Source organism: Pan troglodytes, chromosome 3, assembly GCF_028858775.2.
Source record: "Pan troglodytes isolate AG18354 chromosome 3, NHGRI_mPanTro3-v2.0_pri, whole genome shotgun sequence".
Taxonomy (NCBI): domain Eukaryota; kingdom Metazoa; phylum Chordata; class Mammalia; order Primates; family Hominidae; genus Pan; species Pan troglodytes.
The window spans coordinates 170,488,494-170,511,831 of NC_072401.2; the positions used below are offsets into that span (position 1 = coordinate 170,488,494).

General features: G+C 42.3%; 1 protein-coding gene across 18 annotated transcripts in view; it reads left to right on the top strand.

Moving 5' to 3' along the window:
* The window catches only part of PALLD (palladin, cytoskeletal associated protein), a 435,321-nt gene that overhangs the window by 326,678 nt on the left and 85,305 nt on the right, over positions 1-23,338 (top strand). Inside the window, exon 1 of one of the 18 annotated variants that reach the window (XM_003310569.7) lies at positions 12,378-12,549. The exons of 16 other annotated variants lie outside the window; for them this stretch is intronic. The gene's annotated coding sequence lies outside the window, so the exon portion shown is untranslated. Of the gene's footprint in view, positions 1-12,377; positions 12,550-23,338 lie in introns of those variants that run through there. One more of the 18 variants, XM_054683918.2, reaches the window with a different exon arrangement.

Consider the following 23,338-nt stretch of genomic DNA (forward strand, 5'->3'; position numbering starts at 1 on the left):
CCCCGCTACTGCTGGGAGTAATTATAAAGAACTCCAAATGATTAGAAAGCATTTTGCATAAATCAGCTTGTTTGAATTATTGCATTTCCAGGGAAAAATAATTGCGACTTAGAACAATGCAGAAATTATTTACACACCCAGGTGTCAAAAAGCAGAGGAGAAGCAAAGGAGTAAATATATATTTATAGAATTTCCTGTGATGGCTTATAATAACTATTGAGTAATCATAGAATGTTAAATGTAATCTCATCCAACCCTCTATAGTGGAGATTTGAAAATGGAGACACAGGACTCGAAGTGAATTGTGCAGGGTCTCATAAAGAGTTAATGCCAGAGCCAACTCCTTTGTTGAAAATAGTAGTTAAATCCTTAATGGCTGTTCTCTAGAGCTCTACTTACTGCCTTTGCCTTCTTGCCCCTCTCCTGTGGCGAACTTAAACAGTACTTCCATCAGTCTTACTTCGAAAGACTTAAGAGTTTGAAGGAGCTCTAGACAATTTATAGTCTTGTCTTAGGCAAGGTGATTCTGCTTCATCTAGTTACTTATTTAGAATGTTAACTCCTTAGTGGCAGAAGTCATGTTTCTCAGTAATAACTAAACTTATTGGCAGCAATGCCATGTGCGCCGTGCCAAATGCTTTCCAAAGTCTCGTTGAATCCTTGCAGCAATTAATGAGGTGTGCAGTGCTATTATTCTCATTTTACCAGAGGAGGAAACTGAGGCACAGAGAGGTTAAATAACTTCCCCAAAGCCTTACACCTAGCAATGGAATATTATGCAGCAATTAAAGCTAGTAACAATTAAGCCTACCTATGAAGGCAAAAATGTTTATGATAAATGATAAAATAATAGTTACCTTGTGAAACTGCAAGCTATTTGTATAGCTATGCTTTGAGGACTAGAAAAGAACATGGAGAAATAGTGCCAGTTATGCATATGGATACATATGCATCACAAGTGCGTATGTTGAGATTTAGACAAAGTATCAGCCTTGGGATTTACACCCAAAGCATGAGCTCTTAAGCATGAACTTGCATTACTTCAGTAGGTGTTCAGTGAAAGTTTTTGAAAATACACCTAAAGTATCCCAAGCAGATGACAATTCTCTTGACTATGACCAAAGGTATGAGGAAGAACTTCTACTTTGAGTAAATAAAATGATGGGCTTCCAGAAGCCAGGTATTCAGGTGATAATTTTTCTATTTGAATATGAGAATGATAGTTACAAAGATAACTCCAAAAATTACCTGCATCAGTGAAAATTTGGAGGACAGACATATATAAATTTTGCAATGTTGTATGTCATACCAGTGAAGGAATCTAATGATGCTATTATTTATTAAGTGAGGATCGCAATAAGAGTTATTGAGTAATCGATGTCTCTGTATTTCTTTGGGTTATGATTCCTGTCACATCAGTATGGAAAAAGATTTAGCAAGTTGCATGCTTTGCTTGTCCACAACATCCAAGCTCCAAATGTCGCAGACATAAAGATATGCCCAGAGTAATCTACTCTGTAACTCACAGTGAGGGTATTTAGTTGAATCTCCATATAAAGGAATGATTTGAAGGAATTATCTTTACCTAATCCATCCTCCTCCCCAAAGTAGTGGAAAATAGACTCAATTATTTCACCTGAAGTTAAATTTGCATGTTTGAAAGTGTATGTTTATGAACCAAATAGTGCTAAGCATGACATTAGAAATGGAAATCCTAAGTCCTCTGTAAAACATTATCTGATGAGTTGATTACGTATTTGTTCTCTACTTATTTCATCTTACCTTAAAACCATGGGATACTAAGGGTTTTTTTTTCATCATTCATCCCCTTTGGTAAAATATCATGTATATGTATGTGTGTGTATGCAGATATGGGTATATATATGTATGTACAAATATATACATGTTTAATGTATTATTACACATACAGATATACACAAAGAGAGAAAAATTTGAAGAATGAGATGAATATACGTATAAAGAGAAGTTTTAGGCCAGGTGCAGTAGCTCACGGCTGTAATCCTAGCACTTTGGGAGGCCGAGGCTGGTGGATCACCTGAGGTCAGGAGTTCGAGACCAGCCTGGCCAAAATGGTGAAACCTTGTCTCTACTAAAAAAAAATACAAAAACTAGCCGGGCATGGTGGCGCGTGCCTGTATTCCCAGCTACTCAGAAGGCTGAGGCAGGAGAATCACTTGAACTCGAGAGGTGGAGGTTGCAGTGAGCCGACATCGCGCCATCACACTCCAGCCTGGGCAACAGAGCAAAACGCTGTCTCAAAAAAAAAAAAAACAAAAAGTTTTAGTACTTTTTTTCTCATCTCTCAATAGACTGTTGTTGAAGCCCACTGCTCTGTATAATACCCCAACACCCTTTGAAGAGTTGCTGAAAGTTCTGTGCCAGGCCATGGTGGGCTGGCCTGAGGCCTGATCCCAGAACCCTCCAGCTGAAAGGAATGTTAGAGCTCAGCCATCCAGCCCCTCCGCAGAACACATGGGGAAACTAAGAGAGTATGAGAATTTTGTCTCAAGACCTCATTTCCAAGAGGACTCAGGACCTGATGAGGTCTTTCTTATATTTAAAGTCTAAATAGCTGTGTGATAATAATGAACCTAGCTTAGGAATTGTTTTACATACTAGAGCTTTTGTTTGGTTTTAGATTTTTTTCTTTTTGGGGAGGGGGCGGGGTGGGGAGGGGAGGCAGGTAGCAAAGTACTCTCTTTTCACCACAAAGAAGTTGAAATTGAAAAGGAAATCTGTAGGCACTTAAATGAAAAGCAGGGCATTTTGCTGATGAGGTCAAATGATACTGATCAATGGGAAGCTCTGGGAGAGGTGGCTGTGTAAAGGAGAGAGTGGGTGACCCAGGGAAGTGTCCAGAGCTGAATGAGAAGTTGGAATCACATATTCCTATGTTGCAGCCTTCAACCTGATGCTAACTCATTCTTCAGACACGGAGTCCAACTTCCAAGTGCTTCAGGGATTTTTGTTAAGCCTTTTAAGGGTATCCAAATGAATTAACTATTGTGTTTCACCAACGCTCTAGTAATTCACTTTCAGTGGGCAGTTTTATTTTCCCAGATGTGCAGATTGTTCACCATGGAGCTATGAGTAATTAACTCATAAAAGAAATGTCCAGATGAATGAACAACTGCAAAGCACCTGTTGTCAACAGCTGATTTTTGTCTCCGCGCTTTGATTATGAAGAGCTTGAGAATACTGGAGGTTGTTTTCTTCTTCTAAAACCTTGTGACACCTGCTGATTTAGGTTCACATAGAATACAATGGTAAATGGAGAATAGGTGGTAGAGCTTGTCTTTATATCTAATGAAAGAAAAGTGTCAAAGTTTCAGATGAATGTCAGATACCCAAGGATAGGGCTGCATTATGACTTTCATGGGCCTTAGGCACTTTTGCCTTTGTGGGTCTGTTTCTCCATTAAAAAAAATAGAATTATATTTTATAGTTGTATTGGTATAACGATGAATGTAACCCAGGCTGGATTCATTATTATATGGTCATCATTGTTATATTTATTTATGTTCACTTTTTCCTTCTGGGTTTATTAAAATTAAAATGGGTTGCCCAAAGTGTCAGCCCTGCCCACTGAACCTAATGAATAAATTGGCCCTGCCTAAGATTATGGACAAAGAGACTTCATGGAACCATAGCTGGCCCCATCGATTTTTACTGTCACTGTAACAGAGAACACTGCTAGGCCCGTTTCTTCTATTTTTCCTGATGTTGTCTCTGAACAATGAGCAGCTCAAGAATCAGAAATCCCTTTCTCAGCAAGGTAGTTCACGCCTAGAGTCCCAGCACTTTAAGAGGCCAAGGCAGGTGGATGGATCACTTGAGCTCAAGAGTTTGAGACCAGACTGGGCAACATGGTGAGACCCTGTCTCTACAAAAAATAGAAAAAAATTAGCCACGGGGTGGTGCACGCTTGCAGTCCCAGCTACTCGGGAGGCTGAGGTGGGAGGATGGCTTGAACCCAGAAGATGGAGACTGCAGTAAGCTGAGATCATACCACGGCACTCCATCCTGGGCAACAGAGCAGGACCCATTTCAAAAAAAAGAAATCCCTTTCTCCTTATGTAACACTACTTGGCCTAGAAAAGCCAGTATTTGTGTCCACTGTGCTCTGCCAGGGCTGCTTATGTAGGGCCCTTTGTTCATAATATGACAACGAAGCAGGTGACTGAATCAAAAATTAATTCCTCCATGATGCTAAAAGACTGTGTCTGTGTTCTCCAAAATGGAGTCAGTTTGTGAAGAGAATTTTTGTCAGACCAGTTTATTCATTGCTACACAAAGTTTTCTTAAGTGACATGCAGTGGGCAAACAAGGGAACAATGACACCAAAGTTATGTCAAGCTTGTACTTGTACCACCCACAAATGAAGATGGAATAATAATGTTGCCACCTATAAGCTAATGAACAAAATGCAACAATGGGCCCAAACATGCATATACCCATTGCCAATAAATTAATCTCTAATGAGACTTTTGCTAAAATTGAGGTAATGATTTACAGAAGGCCTGGCTTTTAAAGAGGCAGGACTGAATTTAGTCTTTATTTATGGTTGCCGTATTTTCTTTTCACTTGCATTGAAAACTTTACTTTCAAAATCTTACTTTGTCAACTTTGTCCAGAAATACATTTTTTTATTTTTTTATTTTTTTACCAATCCTCTTAAGTGAATACTTTTTAAATGATATTCTAAACTCTTATTTCTCTCACTGCAGTCTTCTCTCTGAACTCTTTTCATGAGCCATATCTTATTAAAATCCATTATATATTGTAAAAGAAATAGTCATTTGAAAATATTCATAGGCCACCAGTTCCTTTGAACATAACAGATTGAACCAAAGTTTAATTTGAAACATCTTTTGATAAGTCTTATAAATTGACCAAATTTTCTCAAAATCATTGAACTTTTTCTAAAGTTACTAAAAACAGACAAATATCATATACTAATACAAGAATAATGATCTTCTTTGGAGCAATGGAATTATTTTTTACATTTACGACTATGGAAATCTTGGGTAAAAAAAATCTTAATTTTTTTTCCTTGAAATCTAGTACTTCATTGTATCAGCAGTGACCTAGTATAACTCACTTAAGGGGCCTGTAACAGGCAATATCAATATTATTGTCAATTGTTTTAACTGTCAATTATATAAACTATATATCAGATAAATTCTTTTTTTTTTTTTTTTGAGACAAGTTGTCACTCTGACACCCAGGCTAGAGTGCAGTGGCATGATCTTGGCTCACTGCAACCTCCACCTCCCAGGCTCAGGCGATTCTCCCACCTCAGCCTCCCAAGTAGCTGGGACTACAGATGCACACCACCACACCTGGCTTCTATTTTTTGTAGAGATGGAGTTTTGCCATGTTGCCCAGGCTGGTCTCCAACTCCTGGGCTCAAGTGATCCTCCCACCTTGGCCTCCCAAATTGCTGGGATTATAGGCATGAGCCACTGTGCCTGGCCAAATTCATTTCTTTAATTGCCAATGTTACCAAATATTCTCTCCTATGGAGCTTATGGTCTATATTCAGAGAATTTTCTAATTTTAAATACATTTATTACATTTTTATATTTAAAGAAAGTTTAATTGGAATATTTGACTTCTCCTTATTCTCTCTCTTCTCTCTCTCTTCTCATTCCATTTCCATATTGGAGTCTAGGTTTGTACATTTTATTTTGTTAAAGATATATACTGCAAAATAATCTCAATGATTCTCTTAGTAGTTGGATATCTTTGCTAGAAAACCTTTAACTTCAGCACTGAAGCAAATCATTATGTATTTGCCTAATGAGAAAAATAAAGTACTTCAGATAACATAATCCCGTTTATTTGACGCAGAAGATTCGTGTATTGATCCAGAAGAATGGATATTCAAGTTTAAGATGTGAAGTGCTGGGTAGAAGGAAGGTTTCAGAGATGACAGGTTAATCAGAGTTAGGGAAATAGACCCAATTCCCTCCTTCTTGTGGTAGTCCCCTATGTATAGCCTGTCGGAGTCCATGGTTTCCTTTGAATTGACTTCATTCTTCTGAAAACGGCGCTGCAACACCCTAAGCAGCTCCATTGCTGAGAGAGTTTTACTTCCTGTATTTCTGGGAGCAACAATGGAATCATGGCTGATCTGGGTGTTTTCTAAGCACCCTGGAAATCTACATGAAATGCGACACAAGATTCCTTGTTATGGTGTCACCAGAGGTAATATTAATAGTATTAAAAGAACAAGCTGAGGACTTTATGCATGATCTTACCCATGACTTCATGAATTGCCACTGGGATTAACGTAAAATCTGTAATCCTCGCCTAAATAGGCCATCTTTGTCTATTATCCATCACTATATATATAAGATACAACTTAAGGTTTTTCTTATGTAGGATAAGTTCAAATATTTAGTCCACTGATAACGGTATTTCACCACTTATTCAGGAGAATCACATAAACAGGCAAATTCTCACTATGCCTCTTTAGTAATCCACATGGAATCTGTGGATGATTCCTTCAGAGCCAGCATAACTCATTTGATTTGGAAAAGGGTGCTCAATAGTGAGTCAGATTCTACTGTGGATCAAGCAAGACATGTTTAGAAGCTGCCTTAACTATTTCAGATCAAGCAGACCTGACTATGCACAATAAAACTTGGCAATAATCAATTGCTCCATTGGTAAAATGGAGATCTTAGGGACGGTGAATGGATGGTGAATGCACTTTCCATAAATATGTATTTTTTACTCCAAATATATATATTCCTTGGAGCTTGGACTCTGGAGTTAAGGATTTCCATCTCCGCTCCTCCCCTTACCAGCTCCGTGCCCTTGGGTAAGTTACCTAACCTCTCTGTGCTCACTGTCCCTGGGATGATAGTTATAGTGATACTTCTTCATGGTTTCTATAGTCAGATAAACAGGAGAATGCATGTGACATGATTGGCATAATGCCAGTCCAAAGTAAAGTTCAGATTATTTTTTTTACTCTGTTTTTTTTATTATCTGAAACTAAATACTGTGTTTTGCAAAAACAAAATTAAAAGGCAAAAACAAACAAACAAAAACCAGCTCCCCACCTGCTACATACCAAACAGTATGTTAGGCACTGCAATGGCAGCATCGCACTGTGTCTTTTCAACAGCAGTCCAGGGTAAATACCTTAACCTCCACTTTACAAATGAGAAAACAAAACCTTTGTGATTTCAAGGTCATGGAAACAGTGGAACTGACCCCACTCTGTCCAGCTCCAAAGGCCATGCTCTTTTCAGGACATGCCTTCACTAGATGATCTCTTCAGCCCCCTCCCGACTCTGATTTTGAGTCCTCTGGAATTGTCTCGGATGTTCAAGGCTTACCTCACTCTCATAAGCTCAGCCTGTTTTTTGTTTATCGTAGCGTGGCCTTTCTTTACATTCCAACTGCAGACCTGGTTGTCATTCTCCCTGTGACATAGCATTTGATGTCCACTGGGTTCTAGTTATGTCTATATAAGTACAAACAGTCCCATTTCTTTTTTCCCGATCCATTCTCCCTTATCTTAATAAAAAGTTGTGAACAAACCAAAGAGCCATAAAGTTATCTTTACCAATAGGATAGATGAATTTGTTTTCATGTTCAAAATATGAGTTGTCCTCGGAGGGGTGCCCTTTCCCTCCTCCCCTACTAGTCTGTCTTCATGATCAGATAATGCATGAGGCTGAGCCTCTTTAGAATACCCACATTTTGGTTTTTTAAAGTTTCTCACTTTTGTTAAAATAATTACTAGTTGTTGATATGGAGACAAATGTGTTTTGTATAAAATGTTACACTTAATTACAGAGTCCAAATTCAAAATAGTCCAAGATTGTTAAAAGTTGCTTATTCTTAAAAATGAATGGACTAAAAGCTGATCTTAAGCATTCTACTCTCAGAAACATTTTCCCAAACATAACATTACTATGAATCAATATCAGGTAAAATCTATAATTAATCTGTTATTTCCTTAGTCTTGTTCTTGTTTGATAAATGCAGTTGGGAGCCCTTGCAAAGGTAGCAACTACAATAGAAGAAACAGGCCATTCAGGCAAGATTCTGTCACTCTAAAAAAGATATAAGAGCTAAATCAAGTTTTTAAAAATAACATCAAAGGCCAGGCGCAGTGGCTCATGCCTGTAATCCCAGCACTTTGGGAGGCCGAAGAGGCAGATCACAAGATCAGAAGTTCGAGACCAGTCTGGCCAACATAGTGAAACCCTGTCTCTATTTAAAATACAAAAAATTAGCTGGGTGTGATGGTGCATGCCTGTAATCCCAGGTACTCGGGAGGCTGAGGCAGGAGAATCGCGTGAACCTGAGAGGCGGAGGTTGCAGTGAGCCGAGATCACGCCATTGCACTCCAGCCCAGGTAACTCTGCAGGACTCCGTCTCAAAACAGCAACAACAAACATCAAAACACCAGAAGTGAATGGAACAAGATCCTGATGCTGACCTGATTATCAGAACATCTTTTATAGACAACATTGATCACTCTGAGGAAACACATAGCAAAAGCCTCCTTGTAGAAAATGTGCCAATCCAGAAGCCAGGAATCTTCTAGGAAAATCTCAAGTTTTGGTAATTATCATTAAAATATTAAGCGAAATGCCTGAAGATATATTAATATTCCTTTGCTGCTACATGGAAATAAAATAAATGAAAATATAGATTTTGGGCTTTAATTCTTAAGTTAGAAAAGCATGATTGAACAATGTCGATTTGTGGTAACAGTAAAAAGACATTTACTTGGTTTGCTAATCATATCTACTTTATAAAATATTATCATGTTACCTATGCTGAGCATTTTGAGCTAGATAGTGTGCAATACCCGTCAGTAGTTAGATAGATCAATCAGTCGACTGATAAATAGATAGATCTGTGATTTGGTTTCACTGCCAATATCTTCTTTCTTTAGTGAATACTGTTGGTTTTTAGTGTCTTTCGTTTTAGTGTTTTAGTTTTTAACCACCTACGTTTCACTATTTTCATTGTGAGAAAAATATGAAAAGGAATGATTTGAAGGTTACTTTCACCCTTTCCACTTTTCTCCCCAAATACTTGGCGAATTGAGCCCAACGTTTCATCTCAAAGTAAATTTGCATGTTTGAAGCCTTAGGCCTCTGAGCCAAAGCCTGTGAAGGTAAAGCCAGAGATGCACGCCCTAAAGCAGAGACTCTGGCAGATACAGCCAGCGAAGCTGGAGGGAGTTCCTTGAGTGTCACTCCTGACGAAATAAAAGTTCATTGTGTATTTATTCTCTGCCCCTTTCATCTTATCTCAAATCCACAGAGCGCTAAGTTTTAGTCAAGGAAGAATGAAATAAAAGTAATAGAAGGAGAAGACTCGATCAGAATCTTCAGTGTTCAGAGGAGGATGGAATATTGTTTTTCAAACTTGGCAGAAATTCTCATCAGTGCTTCTACTGATACTAGTTTTAGCAATTCTGGGGCTTGTTCAAAGTGATGGCCAAGATGTATCCACACCTCCCACGGTTCATGTGTAAAACCTTCAAAGTTGCAAACATTGGAATATTCAGTGTTTTGCATCAGTGCCTTAAATCTTCGTGGATTTCGGCACTGAAAAGTGAAAACTGGTCCATGTGTACGTACGCATCTTTCCGGGCACCTGTAGTTGGAATAAGGCAGACACAGAGATGACAGATCTAATGGATCATCCTTCTTTTGCTGTCTCCTCAGAGTAAAGGAAGTGCATATGTTTTCTCACAGCCAATCAACTCTTCAAGTCTATTCTACCCCACAGTCCCTTCCATGGCCGGTAAACACTACAGGTGGTAATATCAGACATCTGTTTTATTCTTTCTGCTCTTTATGTTGTGAAAGGACTCCTAAATCATAAAATCATAAAATTTAAGAAGTATAACTTAAAAATCCATCAGATTAATCCCATTATTGTGGAAATAAGGAAGCTTCAGAGTCCCACAGTTAATGGCACAGATCACACGTCCTAACTCTCATCTGGTGGCACTCTGTAGTCAGTGCCCCATCACAGCCTGCAAGAAAACCCTGCTGCAGGCCAGGTGATGTCATTGCTGCAGCCCTAAGGGCCATTTGACATGGGAGTAAACAAACTGAGAATTCAAAGAAAGATGAAGCTAAACAGGGAAATACTGTTAGAAATATTAGAATAGGCAAAGTGATTTTCACTCTTTAAAGCTTGTGTTCCAGGACAATGAATTGTTGGCCTATCACCCTCTCAAAAATGCAAGAGATGATAATGCTTTGTATTATCCCCAGAAAGATGACTATGGTCAGTATATTATTAGGTTAAAAAAAATAGGTTACAGGCCAGGTGCAGTGGGTCATGCCTATAATCCCAGCACTTTGGGAGGCCAAGGCAGGCGGATCACTTGAGGTCAGGAGTTCAAGAGCAGCTTGGCCAACATGGTGAAACCCCGTCTCCACAAAAAATACAAAAATTAGCTGGGTGTGGTGGCAGGCGCCTGTTATCCCAGCTACTTGGGAGGCTGAGGCAGGAGAATCACTTGAACCCAGGAGGTGGAGGTTGCAGTGAGCCGAGATCACGCCACTGCACTCCCGCCTGGGTGACAGAGTGAGACTTTGTCTCAAAAAAAAAAAAAAAAAAAAAGTTATAGGCTGAGTGCAGTGGTCACGCCTGGGAGGCCGAGGTGGGAGGATCACTTGAGATCAGGAGTTTGAGACCAGCCTGGACAACATAGCGAGACCTTGTCTTGAACAAAAAAAAATGTTTTAAATTAGCTGGGTATGATGGCACGTGCCTGTAGCCCTAGTTACTCAGGAGGCTGAGGTGGGAGGATCACTTGAGCCTGGGAGGTCAAAACTGCAGTGAGCCATGATTGCACCACTGCACTTCAGCCTGGGCAACAGAGTGAGACCCTGTCTCAAAAAAAAAGTTACAAAATTGTATGGAAACAATTATCTAAGCTATTTTAAGTGTGTGTTTAAATACACATCCAAAAGCCTGGAGGACTATATTTTAGGCAGCTAACAATTTATCTCTGGGAGTAAAATCACAGGGACATTCAATTTTGGTTTATTGTTTAAAGAACAATATTTGGTTTTTAATATTTTACAGACATCGTTATTCATTTAAAAGTCAATAAAGATATTTCCGAGAGAGGAATAGACTACCTGGCTGAAGACAGTGAACCTAGCAATGCTAGTGTTAGATATCAGTGATGACGGCAGGATACAGTTACAGTACTAAACCCTTTAAACAAGTGGTCTACTGGCTATTCAAAACTAGTTAGCATTTATTGGCAGTTACCGAGTGACCACGTTACCGAAAGAGCCTGGCACAACAGTAAGTTCAGTAAATGGTAGATATTACCATTCATTCATTCGTTCATGCATTCATTTTGTTAACAGCTTATTGTGTGTGAAAGATTTGGTCCCAGTGGCCAAGGAGCACACTCTGAAAGGAGAAAGAAGACAGAAATTGTTGTAACATGGTGTGCCAACCCAGCTACCGGAGGATTATACACAGAGCCAGGGGTGTTCTTAGCTGATCTGGTGAAAGAAAAGTTGGTGATCTGGATTTAGGGCTAAGCCCACAATCTGTCACAAATTTTGCATAGAATATTAATTCTGGAACGAATGAGTCCAGTTCCTCTTTGAAAACACTTCTACAGAAGTTCCTGTGTAGATGAGCGTTAAAATAAGTGACTCAGGGCCTCCAGTAGTTTATGAGCTAAGAGGATCACAGGATAGGATAGGGACCGGGTTCCTCAGATGTTGCTAGATCAAATGCTTTACTCTTCTCACCCTAAGGGCTCCTGAATTTAGCTTTTTATTACACAGAACCCAGTAAACTAATTAATGGAAATCTAAAAATTATCCTTCCTCTTCCTTAGAAAAGAAATATACTGCATGATGATTTGTGCTTTTCGATTTAATGTCACACAATCGTTTTTACACTGTATATGCTTTCCCTCCCCACAGCCCCAGTCCCAGCCCCAGTCTCGCAGTTCCATTCCTTCAGGGCAGCTTCCATTCTACCGTGAGTTTGTATTGCTTTCCCCTAAAACGCTGCCCTGGAGTCGCGTTTATTGGACACTCTTTAGTCTGTAAAGGAAAAAACACAAACACCGGAGGAGAATCATCCTAACATGCCGACAACATATCTATGGGCCTAAAAAACTTAAATTCTTTCCCGTTATTAGCACTTCTCGATCGTTCCAGGAAAGCCCGATTTGTAGCTTGGCTGCCCCAGGAAGGGGCCTGCGACCAGAAAGATGCAAAGGGCGGGACAAGGTTACGAGTGGGTGCGGGGAAGCCTCCCTAACCTGGGGGCCGCGTCCCAGAGCTGCGAGCCACGCCTCCTCTCTCCCGCCCGCCGCGCCGCCGGACTCTTATTTTGAAGGGCGGCGGGTGAAGGCTCGGAGCCTCCTGAGTCACCCGGCGGGCGAGGTATAAAGCCCGATACCTGCCCCGCGCCCGGTCCGCGGAGCCCGCTGCAGCTCCCGCTCGCTCCGGACGCGGAATCGGGCAGCAGCGGGAGGCGGCCCGGAGAGCCGAGGTAGGCGCGGGGAGTCGGCCCTGAGGCTGGTGGAAGAAATGTGTGAATTAAAGGGAGTGCAGCGTGCAGGGTGGGCCGCGAGTCGGGAGTGCAGGGCTCGGGACAGGGTGGGGGCGGGGAGGACAAGAGACTCGTCAGCGCACTTTCCACCCGGCCGCTTCCTTCCCGAGCCTTCTCCCTCCCCCGGCCCGCGGGAGCACAGATCCCTGAAAGCGGAGCTCCAGATAGGAATGTCTGCATCATCTTGGCAGGGCCCAGACGGGAGAAGATGCTCTGCTGCCACGGACGATCCCTCCCGCTCTCCTAACTCTTCTCTGAACACCTCGCACCCCCACGGCCCCCCGCCCCTCTCTTAATCTTGGCCACGCTCCCTGAGGGGTCAGACCTGGGGTGGGAGGGCAGAGAAAGCGGGGCTGGCAGAGACAGGGGTGAGGGCCGGGAGAGGCGATGACATCATTCCCTGGCAGCTGGCGGGGAGGGAGTGGGGACGGAGGGGTCCCCCCGACCTGAGCCGAGCCCTCCCTTCCCAAGCCCATCCTCCTTTCTTTGGGATGGTTCACCCCACCTGGGCGCCATTCAAAGAAAGTTTGCGCGTAACTCGGGGGGTCCTTTCCCCGGCCGGGTGCTGTGCCCGGCCCGCAGTCGGTGTTTCTTCTGGGCCTGGGGGTGGCGTGGAGCCGGCGGCTCAGTCCCCGCCGTCCCAGGCCTTGGCCGCCGCTTTGTTCACGCCGGGCGCGGGCCGAACCCGAACCTCAGCTGCAGCACTGGCAGCGCGCACCGGCCACGCGTGGGTTCCCGGCCACGGCCGGGCCAACAAGGGAGGGTCCCGTGAGCAGCCAGGCTGGCCCTCCCCGGGCCTGGGTGAGCTCCCAAAGCTGGAGCGCAGGGCTCTAGGCCGGCCCCGCCCCGGGGCTGGGGGCTTCCCGCCCGTTTGTCTCATTTTAACTTTTGGGGGCAGCTCTGTCCCGAATGGTGAGTGGTCCAGACTCCAGAAAGGGGTTTGGTCGCTTGAGCCCGGATTGAGGCTTGGGACCTTTGCTCTCTTGCTGGGGACGGAAGGGGGCGCGCTGGGCAGGAGAGGGGGCGTCTCGGTCGGGTCTCCCTGGGCTCGGGCATCTTCCCACCCTGCGGAGCCGGGTCTTGCGCTGCGTGCCCCGAACAGGCCCGGGCACACCGAGTCCCGTTACTGGTCTTCAGGCGAAATTCCAGGACGGGTGTGCATTCATCAACCTGGGAGTCTCTAGGAGCCAGAGATGACTGGCTCTACATTTTAATGCGTAATCACAGAGAAACTAGCACGAGAAAAGGACAGAGGGACCGACCCCAGTTTCAGAGCCATGGAATAATATGATCCTGGTTCATAAGCCTTGAAAAGCTCCCCTCCGCCAGGTTAAGGAATGGTGTCACCAGCCTCGGCTGTGAGGATAATTTCTTGATTTGTGTTATGCAGGCTCCTGTCAGGACTGTCTCCTTAACTCCCACTACCTAAGGAAAAGATAGCCAGAGAATTGTCCAGGGATTTGGGTTTGGGTTGCTTCTAGAAAGACAGCATCTTTCTTGCTATTTTTTTTTACATCCCCCCAAAACAATTTTTTCCCCCTTCAGACTTGGCAGACTTTGATTTAGATGAGAGGTTTGAGTTAATTTGATTTTCCCCATGTCTGTTTAGATCAATGGATATAGGAGATAGTTTGAAGCTAATGTACCCCTATGCCTTTGTGTGAGTGTAAGATTTATAACTTGAGGGAGGCAGTTAATAAATAGCACATCCTTGAACCATAAACATACGAGATAGACAAGAGCTAGATAATAAAGTTTTTCCCCCAATCCCTAAGCTTTACTTATTTTTTTTACTGATTCTTGTACTTTGTCGTTAGAAAAAGGAGTGGAGTTGGTTTCTCAGTGACCGCATTCATTAAGAAACTGGGCATGTACAGCAAGTAGCAAAATATGCCAACATCCACACCATCTCTGGCTATGTGAAAACTTGGTGCCCTGTGTGAGGAGCATGGGGGATGGTTGGAAATAATGCAGCTTTATTTTTATTGTGATTGTTGGAATTCATGAATCATAAAATTCTGATAGCTGGGATGGTGTGGTAGCTCACCTGCTTTAAATAATGTAATAACGACAGGCCCAGTCTGTCCCAGGTGAGGACCACTGACTTAGTAAACAATAAACAGGTGTCCTACTCATAGTAGCCCTAGTGTTGCTTTAGTAGATCCTTATGAGCTCTAGATAGTTTTTAGTTGACCTTTAATATTTTTAAAGGTAACAATAGGCCGGGCATAGAGGCTCACACCTGTAATCCCAGCACTTTGGGAGGCTGAGGCGGGCAGATCACGAGGTCAGGAGTTTGAGACCAGCCTGACCAACATGGTGAAATCCCGTCTCTACTAAAAATACAAAAATTAGCCAGGTGTGGTGGTGTGTGCCTATAACCCCAGCTACTCAGGAGGCTGAGGCAGGAGAATCACTTGAACCCAGCAGGTGGAGGTTGCAGTGAGCCAAGATTACACCACTGCACTCCAGCCTGGGTGTCAGAGCGAGACTCCATCTAAAAATAAAAAAAAAATTAAATGTCACCACCTTGCATTGTACTTGATCTTCAGAATTTTACTCTATTGTCTTAAGCCTTTAAAACTTTGCTCATGAACTATATTATTTGGACTACCTTTGAGGGTAGTTGCATTTTTGCATTTTTCCAAAATATTATTTTCCCTAGGTTACAGTAAACCTTTGACTCTGTTATATTTGAAGCAACTAATTATTCCTGAAACATATAAAGCATTTCCTGGCAATGTTGATGGAGTTCATACTGCTCAAGGTGCTAAAGTCATTATTTCAAGGGGAAATTATTAGTGTGTTCCAACAGTTCTTAATTGTCCAAATTGTTGATTTCCCCCCTTTCCAGATTTCTTTCACAATCATTGGGAACTATAAAAAGGTGTATTCAACATTTTCTTTTGTGTATATTTTCCACTTCAACAATTTTGTATCAAAACGTATGGCACTTTTTCAGCACTTATTTCAAGAGATCCAGATAAACTCTGAGTAATCACAATTCACTATACTTCAAAAATTGCCTCCCATTCAGTATTTTACAAATAATCTTCTTCAAGTAAATGGGGAAAATAGACACTAACCATATACTTTTTAAAAATAATACATTAAAAGAGCACTAAAGTGTTCTTTGAAAGTGCTCCTGGTACTATATACATATTGGCTCATTCTAGCAATGTTCTTTTGAGACACCATACAAGAAATGGAACTCAACCAGATTTGAGAAAAAGCTGCAGAGAAGGTGAGGATTTGTTCCAGGGCCATACAGAGAGGAAATTGAGACACTCATTTCTTCTTAGTTCGGTCTCCCAGGTGTTTAGCCCTAGATCTCTTTGAGATTGCACGAATTTAAGGGATTTTTTTTTAAAAAACAGGGAAGCTCTGTTATCAAATTTTAAGAGAGGATAAAGAATTAGAGATGGTAGATGAGAAATGTTTCATCCAAAGAGTTTTTTGTTTGTTTTGTTGTTTTTTTGAGACATAGTCTTGCTCTGTCACCCAGGCTGGAGTGCAGTGGCATGATCTGGGCTCACTGCAGCCTCTGCCTCCCAGGTTCAAGCGATTCTCGTGCCTCAGCCTCCTGAGTAGCTTGGATTATAGGCATGAGCCACTGTGCCTGGCTCAAAGAGTTTTAATGAATAGAAAACAGTACATGGAGATAAAATGAAATAAGGAGAGCCTGAGGTGTCAGGGAAGGAGAAAGAGCATTTTGAAACTGGTGGCAGGTACAATTCTCTGCCTAACTCCGTGGACTACTTAGAGCACAGATTTCTTCCTGCTCAGTCAGTGTTAGCTGCCTTCCTGGTTATGTGCTTTAGGGTTGACCGTAATTGGTAACATAAGCCATTCCAGTTAGGTGAGCCTCTCTTCCTTGTGTATTTTGGATAATGACTACGAGGAAACAAGATGGAAATGTGGGATGGTTAGCTAATGTCAGTGCCGAGTCTCCCTGCTCAATGTGCGTTAGCCCAACTGCCAAAGCTCTGCCACTATGGTAAGCGAAGATGGTGATTTTCAGTTTGGCAGAGACTGTTGGAAGGCATAATGGCTTATTTGATGGAAAAGATTTCCTGCTGCGGGAGAGGCTGCCATTTGCAGACAAGGTGTGTCAGCCAGAAGAAATGAGCAATAACCGTTTTCTGGTTTCTACTGGCAAAAGCTTTGTATTTTTTTCATATAGAAGTGTTAAAAATAGATTCATAAGAAAATGCATGAAACCAAGTAAAAAGTACAGACACTGAAATTTCACCAATGAAGGGGAGAGAAGAGAGCTAACCTTTGTTGAATAGTTATTGCTAACCAGGTGCTTCAGTTCTCACAAAATTGTGTGAGGTAGGCCCACCACATTAGAGAATGGGGATCAGGCAAACAGAAATGAAGTACTGCTGGAGCACCACGCAGGAGACTCTTAAGCTTGGTGTTGACGTCTATGACATTCGGATGCCTTTGTGAGGCTACTACTGCGAAGTAGGCGGCCCTCAGCTTTCAGATGGGTTGTGTTCTGATTGTGGGTTTGTAAAACTCATTGCTGGGAACCCTGAACACACTTTTTCACTGAAACTATGTCATATTTAGTGGTTTCCCAGGCCAGCCCAGAAATCATAGCTGAAGTATTCTGTCTTATTAATAGTACCATAGAACCAAACCACTATATATAACATGGTTTTTGTGGGAAAATGCACTCAGAGCTCCAACTTGAGTTTTTTAAGGTTTTTAATTCCAGTTACAATGGCAAAAGGGACTCCACCTTCTCTCTTTTTCCATTTAAGCCCTGGAGGGAAAATAAAGGTACACAGAGATACATTTCCTTTCACGTTTCCTCATGCTAACAGAGACCCCACCCTGGACTGCAGAGCAATGGGGAGGGGGGATCCTGGCAGTAGCTGGCTTTGTGACAACAGAGGAAAGAGAAGAGGGGGAAGAGAGCACAGGTAGCGGAAGAAGTGAGGTCTAGATGTCATCACCTATGGGACCAATTTTAGATGGCTTATCAATATGAGCTGCAGGCTGACTGACATCGTTTCCTTACTAAACATCATTTTTACTGAGAACTTAGTAACCTAGACCTAGACATTAATGTTACTTAGTTGTATGTTCAGTATTTTTTAAGTGAAGGTTAGTTTTTAAATAGTCTTCAGTAGTAGAAGGAAAGCACATATGTAGACATCTTATTTTTCTTTTTCATGCCAGTCTACTGAATGTCCAAACCAGCACCTATCGGTAGCTGAATAGACTCAAGGTAAACCTGGATGCTAATGGATATGATTCAGATTAATCATAGAATATATACCGTTCGTTGAGTACTTCAAACCAGAAAATGTGCTAAAATGTTGAACACATTTTATGTCATTTACTCCTCACCACAATCCCATGTAGTGAGTACTATCAGCACTCCCATCTTAAAAATGATGAAAGTGAGATTTTAAGAGGGTAAGTAATTTGTTAAGACCACACAGATCAGAAATGGCAAGTCTGGGACCTCATTAATTCAACAAATATTTTTGGAGCAAGTCCTGTGGCCCAGGCTCTGTGTTAGACTCTGGGAGTAAAGCAGTGAATGAAATGGACAAATATGCCGAAATCCTTGCCCTCGTGGAGCTTATATGCCAGTGGAAAGAGATGAACAGTAAGCAAAACAAACTAAACAGCTAGTGCCTCAGATAGAGTTATGTGCTATGTGGTAAAATAGATCTAGGGAGCATGAGGAATGCCAGGTTGGGGTTGCAGTTCAGGCAAGTAGAGAATACAGGCTGAAGGACAGCTGTGAGATAACAAAATCAGTCCAGGAGTACATACGCTATTGTTTCTCGCAGCAACCCATTTTATGTCGTAACACCAAATGTTGAGTACGTGTCACCCTCATCAGTCACTGCTTCTACTGCAGCAAGTGACTGGGGAGGTATCCAAGAATGACTGGTGAAGGGCTTGGCCTTTTCTATCCCAAGGTCAGGAAAGATGAGGACAGTTGCTGGAGGGATGTCCTAGAGCGGCTGGGGTTTTGTGCACAAGCAGAGGGCTTGACCTCAGCCAAGAGCGCAGAGCTGATTCTCCTGTAGCCCCGGAAAACAGGCAGAATCTGGGGGCACAGATGAGGGCTGGGTGGAAGGAGCAATGGAAGCTCGTGGAAGTTCTGTGTTGCTTCTGTTTTCTTAGTGGAACGGGGAGTGTGGTCATCAGTGGGGAGCAAGGGTCGGGGAGGGAGTGCGGGGCCGGGGGTGCAGTTTGAGGAGAGAGATGTGAAACAGTCACCTGGCAGAAAGGGAGCCTGAATTTAGCTGGTGAAATGTACACTCAGGATCTGCCCATGGTCAAATTCTGACTCTTAACGTCCTTCCACAGTATATTGGAGATCAGAATTCTCTAGTTCACTTCTTGAGGAGAGAGATTATCTTCTAACTCCTTTTTTTTTTTTTTTTTGCTGTGTCATTTACTTGGAGCAGGGTCCTGCACTTACTATGTGTATGGTTAATGCTTGTTGAGTGACTGCTATAGGAAACCTACACACTTGTCCAGAAATTTCATTTAAGCTTTTCGTCCTAATTGTCACATTGTTCTCTCCCTTTTCTGAAATGCTGTGATGTTCCTAGTTCCCAAAACAGCACTTGTATAGCAATTACTGTTAATTATTTCATTGAGTTAATCTCATTCCCATAACGGATTAAGTTTTAGACTAAGAAATAATTTTTTTTGTTTGAGACATGGACTCACTACCTTCACCCAGGCTGGAGTGCAGTGGCATGATCATGGCTCGATGCAGCCCTGACATCCTGGGCTCAAGTGATCCTCCCACCTCAGTCTCCCAAATAGCTGGGACTACAGGCATGCGCCACCATGCCCAGCTAATTTTTTGTATTTTTAATAGAGATGAGGTCTTGCCATGTTGCTCAGGCTGGTCTTGAACTCTTGAGCTCAAGTGATCTGCCCTCTCAGCCTCCCAAAGTGGTGGCATTACAGGCGTGAGCCACCGCAACTGGCTAAAAATTCTTAATTGTATACTCTTTTGTAGTATTCTCTTGGGACCACCTAAGTCAAGCCTCATTCCCACCAGATGGTGCCCCTGTTGGGGGCAGTGAAGAAGCCTTCTATGTCTGTTTTATGACTCCTTCTTGGCTGGCACACTGTTGTGGGCACTCTGTAGGTAGTCAGTGGGAAACGGGAAAACCACTTGCGGTTAGAATAATACGAGAACTAGATATTGGTGATCTCAGCTGAGTGAATGGCAAAGGAACTGATGAAGCAGGTGGATTCCAAGGCTAGTTAGGAGAAGGAATTGACTACAAGTGGTGTTGGTGGGATGGGAGGGGTGAGGGAGGGGGGATGGGAGGGGTGAGGGAGGGGGGATGGGAGGGGTAAGGGACGGGGGTGCATCAGAGGTTACTCCCAGGGCTCTGCCAGACCCTGGGTAGATGGAGCCGCCGTTTTACAGAGGTAAGGACAAGAGTTTAGTTTTGAACATTCCAAGTGGAGATGTCCAGGACACAATTATATACCTAGGCTGCCATTCTGGGAGGAGATCTGAGTGGGAGACCATAATTTGGGAATTATCACCACAGATGGTAATTAAAGCCTTGGGAGAGGATGAGTTTGCCCCCAAAGAGAGCATAAAGTAAGAAAATTGGGCTCTCCATGTTTCAAGGTTGACTAAAGATCCTGTCATTTGACTAGGCTCTGCTATAGTCTGCAAAATCTGCCCAGGGACAGAATATTGAAGTAAATAAAGTGTATTCCAGTGAAACCTCAAATAGATTGATTCAAAACTGGAGTTAGAAAAACTTGTGGTTTTTCTTGGTAAAGCCTCATTTTCTATTTGTCTTCATAACTATAAATGGATGTATTTGTGTGGAAGATGTAGATTTTTTTTAAAAAAATCTATTTTTGGCTCTATTAAGAGACAAAATGAATCCAAATGTATTCCATACTTCTCTCACATTGCACCATTTTGTTATGTAACAGAGAACGTTTGAGTACATACTGTCCACACCAGCAACTATAAATCTGTCCTGGCAAGTGACTGTAAGATACCCAGGAACAAGAGATAAGGAGCTCGCCTCTCCAGGGAGAAGCTTTTATTTGTAAGAGAGAGAGTGATATACAAGAACTTGCAAATGTCTTTGAAGGGCAGAAAAAATCAGCTAGGGCTAATAAGGCAGCTGTCCAAGTTCATGATTCCTTGGCCCTTCTTTATACACAACCACCAAGAGTTGTCAGTTTGCAAACCTAGAAAAGTATACCATTGTAATATCAGTTCATCTCCCGCTTTTCCAGAGCTACTCAGAAGCGTGGTGGATGCTTAGTGAAACGACCAGAGGTGTGAAGCTGCCAGACCTTTACCCAGATCAACTTCTTTGACTCAGGGTACAAATGAACAACGTAATCTGACAGCTCACCTAAAAAAGTTATTTGGAATGATTTTATATTGAGAGATTTTTTTAAAGCCTAAATTTAGATTCATCAAAGCATATCAAGGTTGAGGTATGTGAAAGGCAGTGCTATATGGGAGGGTCAAGTTCCATTCGTTTAAAAATACCAGGACATTTGCTGCTGTTTAGTAGGGGAGTTGGGTAGGGTAGATATCCTCACCTCCACTATACAGATTTATTTATTTATTTATTTTTTGAGACCAAGTTTCGCTCTGTTGCCCAGGCTGGAGTGCATTGGTGTAATCTCGGCTCACTGCAACCTCTGCCTCCCAGGTTCAAGCAATTCTTCTGCCTCAGCCTCCTGAGTAGCTGGGATTACAGGTGCGTGCCACCATGCCTGGCTACTTTTTGTATTTTTAGTAGAGATGGAGTTTTACCATGTTGGTCAGGCTGGTCTCAAACTCCTGACCTCGTGATCCTCCTGCCTCGGTCTCCCAAAGTGCTGAGATTACAGGTGTGAGCCTCTGCGCCCGGCCCACTATATAAATGTTTAAGAATTAACATGTATAGAGGTTGGGACTTTCCCAAGGTGAGCTGTTGGACCTGGATCTCCTGAGGCCAACTGTGTTTTTCTTTTCAGCACAGCAAGCATCCTTTGAGATGCAGAGTGATCTTACCACTTGAAAATGTGCATCAAGGGCAACTGCAGAATTTTCCAAAAGCTTAAGCACAGATGGCAAATCTGGCAAAGTCAAATTGAGAACACTGACTACATGTTCAGGAGGAAAGTTTTTAAGGGTAAATGCTTAAAAATCCTGAAGACCAGTTTATTTGGGAAAGCAATTCCAATGGAAAAGTGCGGTTGGCTTACTGAGGGAACCACACAGTGGCAGTTTCTACAACGTGGCCAGCTGCCCTGGGCTGGCGGTTGAGGAGAAAATGCAGCAGTAGGGTTGAGTAGACACCTCAGCCACGGAGTGACAGTCATTGTGTTCTAGGTACCATCTGACCACTCTCTGTCTGCTCCTTCTGTGGCTCTATAATATCTGAGCTCCTGGGTAAGCTCCATGCAGCCTCTACAACTCTGCTTGGAGCTCAGTTTTCCTATGTGTTTATTTTGATTTTGTCTACTTATTAAGTTAAATACAAATCTGAAAATGAAAGAATAATCACCTTGGACTCCTGAATGTTTGCCCAATGTCATTTAGCTCCCATTGTTTCCTGTCACCATAGCAGTCTACTGAAATCTCTCAGCATATATTTCAGAATTACTCTGATAGTGAAAGATTTCCTATCCTATGTAGTCCAACAATTATTGGTTTATTATGCGAAGAATAAAGCAAGTATGTAGCATTTACAGAGTAATCCAGCTCCACTGTTAATACTGTCATTTGAAGAGTTAGCAAGGAATATGATGAAGACTGAATATCTTGAAACAAAGTTTGGTTGTGCAGTTGCTCTGCTATGAATTATGGGTCTGATTCCCCTCTTTATATGTGGCTTTTGGATTTTCTTCTGCCCTTGAGGTAATCTGCTCCTCCTTTCATTCACCGTGCTTTTAGGTTTGGTTTCAGATACAGCATCCCTTCTGCTACATTCTTTAAAGTTAAAAAAAGAAAAACAATTTCACTTTTATTGGTGATGGGCATTCAACTGAAATTACAAATTGGGAAAACATGACATTCCAGCTCACAGCAGTCTGATTAAAGGTGGAACTCTTATGAAACCACAGGATCTGACTGAACATATGGGTCATCTTCTGGCAAGCTTAACAGACACCTGATGTTTTCCTTGGCCATCCAGAAATCTGCATCCTGGTGTAGATATCATGAATTAATGATGGAGTCAAGTGTAGAAATGTGTCTGGGACTTGCAGACCTCTTGCTTTGTGATACTTTCTTTTATTTTCTGAACTGGCTGAGAAAATGGCTGTCACTCCAAGTCTATCTTCTGATGGGCTGGTAGCTCTCATTCAGGCCATCCACAGCCAGCTGCCTTTCCCCAGACAACCTGCATTGCCTTGAGTCTTCTCTTAAAGCAAAAAGACTAGAGGAGAGGAGTGCTACTTTCTTCTCAGCCTTGCTGTCCCTGCCATGTAAGGAGGTACTTAAAAAGCATTCCTATCCAGTTCTCTCTGTCTGCTCCGTCTTCTCTCCATGCCCTCATGGAGTACTTGGTAAAAACATTTAAGTAGATGACTTTATGGAATATGATTCCCTGGTTTTGGAGAAATAAAAAGATGAATCTCAGATATCAGTAAGGGCCACATTCTAGTTCAAATTATAAGCCTGTACATAATCAGTAAAACTATATTAGAAATAAAAGCTTCTCAAAAATCCCAAGTGCTCGTTACCCAAAAAATGATG